This window comes from Tiliqua scincoides, chromosome 2 (genome assembly GCF_035046505.1).
Source record: "Tiliqua scincoides isolate rTilSci1 chromosome 2, rTilSci1.hap2, whole genome shotgun sequence".
NCBI lineage: Eukaryota > Metazoa > Chordata > Lepidosauria > Squamata > Scincidae > Tiliqua > Tiliqua scincoides.
In genome coordinates, this window is record NC_089822.1 from 10,619,718 (window position 1) to 10,626,219 (window position 6,502).

The window sequence follows — 6,502 nt, forward strand, 5'->3', positions numbered from 1 at the left end:
GAAACATAAAAGCAGAACTGAAGAGGAAGTGCATTTATTCATAGAGCATACATCCATCATCAGTTACTACCTGTGAAGGATAAAACAGAACCTCCATTGCCAAAGGGAGCATACATCTGAATATCTGTGGCTGGGGATAATTTTTTCTTGTTGAATAAAATTAGGGTTTGGGGTGCCCAAATCTGAGGATTTGAACATTTGCAGATTTCAGTATCTGTGTGGATTCCAAGAACAGGCCCCCTTTACTCCAGAGTAAGTCTCCTTGAGTTTAACGGGTATTACTCCCAGCTAAATATGTATAGGATTGCAGCCTCACAGCCCAATCCTAGTGGGCTGCCCTAACATAAGAACAGCCCCACTGGATCAGGCCATAGGCCCATCTAGTCCAGCTTCCTGTATCTCACAGCGGCCCACCAAATGCCCCAGGGTGCACACCAGATAACAAGAGACCTCATCCTGGTGCCCTCCCCTACATCTGGCATTCTGACATAACCCATTTCTAAAATCAGGAGGTTGCGCATACACATCATGGCTTGCACCCCGTAAGTGCCAACACTGACTGTTTTATGGCAGTCATAAATGTGTGGAGGTACATGCTGCCAGAGCAGCAGCAGGAAGGCCATAGCCTTCCTGCAAGTGTCAGCAGATCCCCCCAGACCCACCAAGGCAAATAAGTTGGCAGAGGAGATGGGATGTGGTGGTGGGCGGGAGGCCAGAATGGTGCAGGGGAAGGTGGAATGAGGTGGTAATGGAAGTGGGGGAGGGCAGGTTGGATCCAGAAAGGGAGTAGTTTCTGGGTCAGCAGTGGCCACTGAATCCTAGCCCCCTTCCTGGATCTGATCCTGCAGCATGGGTCCATTCTGACCTATGTCTTCAAATCACTAGTGCAGGTCAGAATAGACTCCTCTGCACTGCAGAGGCTTACCCCCAGGTAAGGGAACATTCGTTCTCTCACCCAGAGGTGACCTTTAAGAATGTGCCCCCCATAGGATACAGCAGTAGCCTTTTTTGATGATTCTGCATCAGCAGGGGAGGGGGAATGGATAGGATTGGGCTCCAAATGAGTCCAACTTCAAAACAAAGGCCCAATTCCTTATACTGCAATATCATGAAAAATCAAAGACAGCCTAGCATTCTTTCTGCTATGCAGAGAACTTTACATATGGAGGGACATTCACTGATGTGCAATTCTAGCTGCAGGTTTACAGCCTCGGTAGGAATTAAGGTGGTGTTTGTTCAAAGGACTGGAGTAAATAGGCAGCCAACAACATGCATAATTTTCCAGGAGGTTTAAAACAAAAAATTTCCATCTGACCATAACATTTGATTATTGCAAGACTGCTGGGCAAATATCAAGAACATTGCCAAAGTTTCTGCAAATATTCACTCGCACCCTGAACTGCAGGAGAGTCCAATACTTATTTAGCGACTCTATTATTTGCTTTCCATGAATTAGAAAGAGAAAAAGTTCATGAGACAACACAGAATGTCTGTGGACAGGTTGGAAAGAATGTCAGGATTTGCATAAGTAAACATTGGCAGGTTTTTCATCTGCCCATTCTTTTTTTCTTCTTCTTTTTTTTTAAGTACCACTCTTCCAATCAGAGCACAAAATTATATCAAGTGAAAGTGGAAAGTCTGAAAATTGCAATTGGTATCAAAAGAGGCAAACACCATCATGCTTCCTTTGCTCACCTCAAGCATAGTTGAGTTCCCTAACTGGCATATGCAAAAGTCACACCGACACACTAGTGCTGTGAACATTGCATCCCATCAAGTGCTAAGGAGCTTTTTCATCAGCATCAAACAAGGGAGGGCCAAGCAAAGCCAATTTCACTTTTGCACATTTCACATGTACAGAAATACTTATCCTGGGGCAACTTGGTTTCCCTTGTTTCTATTCTGTAATATGTCTGCCAAAGTTGAATATTATTATTTGAGCAGGCAATCATGCACAGGTATCCATGTATATATCTTTGATTTGTATTTTAATTAATACTTGCAGTATTATACACGCTTCTATCATTTGAGACGTTCTGCAAGATTGTTAGGACTACTGAAGCAACAGATAAAACTTAAATTTGGTTCCAACAGGTTTATGCATATGATGTGAATTTACTACAAAAGTCTGGAAAATGAACATTTCTACATCTCTCTCAAAACCAGGACAACCAGGTTACTGCAGTTAGCTATGCCAAGTTAAGAGCAGAACGTAACCTTAAGCCTACTGGGACTGTGTCCTTCCTCCACCTCTTCAGTTCTGGCATAGAGCCATGGCTTCCTGGATTCTTTAACTGATATCTGCCCACACACCCAACAGGCAGGACCTATACGTTGCGTATGTACACCCTTCATGATTTGTGGAAAGCCAGAAACTGTGACCAAACTCAGGTTAACCAACCAAGTTGTGAAATCAATGTCAAACTCTAGCATGTAGACTTGTTAAGTGTAAGTCTGTGTCCCTCCTACTCTTAATGAACCTTAAGTCTATCTCTAACAGTGACACACAGTAAGTAAATTAAGGTTGCAATCCTATGCATACTTACTTTAGAGTAAGCCCCATTTGACTAGAATGGGATTTACTTCTGAAGAGACATGCCTAGGATTGGACTGCAAGTCTCACAACTAAATTCCATACTGAGCTGTGGGCATTTCGAAACAACCATGGATTAGGAAAGGGGGAGGGATCTGTGACAGCATCCAGGTACATTAATTTTGACAATGGGATATGTCAGTCACAGGAATGGGGAAGCCCCATGTGTGAACAACAATCTCAGACTAGGGAGGAAAAATTCCCCATGGAACATATAATTTGCATTCTGCAGGAATGTATATTTACTAGTACATTTATACAATCAAGTAGAAATGCATACGCATAAAATACTATCAAATGCACATACATTTCAAGGGAAGATTGTGTGGCAAAAACCTGTCACTCCTGCTGAGAACAAGACATTTCTGACCCATTTATTCTTCCTCCAAGGAAACTTTAACATCTATGAATGTAAGAGTTCACTGCAGAAACTGTTCAAATAGTTTATAGTCACTAGATCTTTTTCTACGTCTCTTCTTTATGGTGAAAAGCAAGACCAAAAATACAAACTGGGATTCATAATTTCTGTAAGAACTGCAGCAGGTGCAATCTAGGTAATAGGATGGTAAATATTTTGTCCCTTCCCTTACTGGTGGTGCCTAGTGGACTTTGGTCCCAGTATAGACAAGGAAGGAGTCACAATAGAGCCAAATATGGCTGGTTTTAAAGACAGCCATGCCTCCTGGCCAAGCCAACCAAATGACCCTGGGCTGGCACATATCCTTTTATACTCTCCATCTCTACTACTAGAATCAGATTAAGAGAACTTCAAGATCAACCCCTGCCAATGCAGGCTGGTCACACCTACACCATCCTCATTACATGACTATCTAGCCTCTGCCTAAAGAATAACTACTAATTGTTATTACAACTCCTCATATAATTAGGAGGAGACAAGGAGCCTTTGGGACCAGGTTCAAAGGGTTCAAGAATGTCTTTTGAGATCACTTAGATAACTTTTTTTTAAATACTTTTAAAAACTAGATTAAAAATGGCATTGTCCCATAGGCACCTATGATCCTTACACAATGACATTCCTTAGAGTGCTCAAAAATGCAATGCAAGTGCCTCCTGCTGGAAGATTTACTTAGCATTTGTAGTCTTCAGTGTCCAAAGTGCTTTCAGTATATTTTCCTAGCAGTTCCTACAACAGGTCTATAAGGTAGGCCAGCATGATGCTGAGAGAAAATGGCTCACCTAATGAGTTCATGGCAGAGAGAAAAGTTTTGATTTTGTAAGTTTTTAGCTCTCAGTTCCCAAGCATGCAACACACACCTAGAGCTCACTCAGAATTGTTCCACTGAGTTCAGTGCTATTTACTCCCAGGTAAGCATGTCTAGGATTTCAACCTTAACCATTACACCAACTATTGCCATTTCCTTATCACTACTTAGCGATTTGAGTTTTAGAACTAAATTATATCTTGCAACAGATTCATCTGCTGGGAACTGGCATACAGATCTGCATATAAACATATTACACTTGCAATATTGGGCAGGAGGTCTGGTCTAGAGGGTAGAGCCTCCGTTAGCCTGAAGATAACATCAGAAGGTCACCAGTTCAAGGACACCAGAAGCTCCCTGAACAGCTGAGAACGGCGAGACCTTGAAGCAGCTGACAAGCCCAGCTGAGAGATTCCACCTGCTCTTGGTGTGAGCAAGAAGCGTCTTGGCTGCCCTCCATGTGAGAGATGAAGGAGCTGCTTGTCAGCCTGCGTGGGAGGCAACTGGAGGCCAGGAGTGAGATCCATCTGAAATGATGTTGGTTCTTGAAAGAGAGAACCTTTATGATTGTAAAAATCCCCTTGAGGGATTTAGAAATGCCTGCCTATGTAAACCACCTTGAATAAAGTCAGAGGAGTAATCTGATGACCAGAAAGGCGGTATATAAATACCTAGTTATTAATTATTAATTATTATTATTATTGGCTGCAAGAGCAGGAGTAGCGCTGCATGGAAAGGCTCCTTTATTTTGAGCTGTTCATCTTTTCTTGAAGACAACTCAGTGATCCAGCAACCAGCCTCAGTAATCTCAAAATCCACTTCCTCACAAATTATTCTATGAACTGCATGGCACAAATGCCAATAAAGACCAATATCTACAGGTGAGACACTGCAAACATTCAGACTACACATAGATCCCACTCATGCAGAGAAGAAAAGAAATGGTGAGCAACTGTACAGTCAAAAGAAGAAAAACAGGTAGATATTGGGACTAGGCTGCAGTTTTGCCCTGTGGTTCAGATACCAGATGAAAATTCCAAAAATAAGTTATGTGGCTTTTTCTAAACCATCCAAGTCTGAATCAAATGCTTAACATTCCTCCATGCAGAGTAGCCCCATGATAAAGTAACACAGAAGCACTTGCATCTCACACTTAGTGCCCCATTTTGCAGGCATAGATGAGCTTGGTGGCACGTTTTTCAGACGGTATGCTCAAAGCATCACCTGTAATGGGGTATGCACCTGGGTGTGATGGCACTTCCTCTAGTTTAAATGACTGCATCCATAGGACTGGAGATATTTTAAGTATCTAAACCAGGCACACGGTTCTGTGAAAATAAGTGAATTATTTTCAAGAAAACACATCTAGCTAAGTTGCTCTGGAGCAGAGTTCTGGATTGCAGCTACGATGCCTGGGTATCCTTTGTGTCAGGGCTCAGTTTTCAACCCCAAAAGAAGTAGGAAGCTGCTTTATGCCGAGTCATACCCAGGGGTTGCCCATCCTTTAGACATGGTGATGCCGCTCGCCTCAGAGGCAGATTGTGGGGAAGCTAGAGATGGCAGATTCAGGGTTCCTTTCACCCCAGGTCTGTCACCGCTTCCTTCCAGCCTGCAGCGGATGCAAACCTCCACTGATCTGCTTTCTCTCTGCTAAAAGTGAGCGGAAAGTGGATCACCTGCTTCCTTACTTTATTCCTTGCATGGTTTCTTCAAACACAGAAGTGCAGGGATTCTGGTCAGATTTTAGGGATCAGATTATAGGTTGGATTAGAGGGGATGCAGTGTGCAAGAGGCCTCTCCCCCTCTCCTCCAGAGCCATTCCAGGCAGGAGGAGGGAACGAAGGATCGCCTTCGTTTGTGTGAGCCTTTTAAATCAAACCAGAAGTCCTGTACTTCTGTAACTGAAAAACCATGGAAGGATACAGTAAGCACCTGCTTTAAAAACCTGTTATCTGTACAGCAGCAGTAGGCCCAAGGCAACACTTGATGTTGTTCTGCATCAGCCACTGCTGTTCAAACCATTGGCTAATCTAACCCAGTACTGTCTGCTGTTATTAACTACTGGCTCTCCAAAGCAAGGATGGCGTCAGAAGTTGGGCAATGGCTAAGAGCCTACATTCACTTACCAGGTCAAACTCCAAATCCTCAGTATCAATGACAGTGCCCAATGTGCCATGAGGGAGTGGGCAATGGTTCCACAGGAGGCCCAGAAAGCACTCTTCAAGCAAACTGGGAGCAGCATTGCTCCAAAGTCCCAGAGAGAAGAGCCCATCTAGTTAAGCTACACAGTTATGGTTACAGTGTGGAATCTGGAGCTCCCCCACTTCTAGTCCGATGCCCTCCTCAGCCACGAAGCTGATTGGGTGTCATTGGGCAGTCACTCTCCTTCAACCTATCCCACCTCACAGGAGAATAAGAGGTGGGGGAGGAAAAGGGCCATGAATGGTGCTCTGAGCAATAACATAAGCTCACTGAAGTGGCTATGCCAAGGATTCCCTGGGACCTTCCGCTAGCAAAAATATGTGCTCTACCATTGAGCTACATATACGAGTATATGGACCCCATCATCAGGTAGGGCGATATGAAACTTCCACTGAGCAAGTGCAGAGTGCACTTCCTTCATCTCTGTTTTCAGGGAGACTTCAGCACCTAGGCAGATTTTTTCCAACATCTTCGGTGTTGTTCA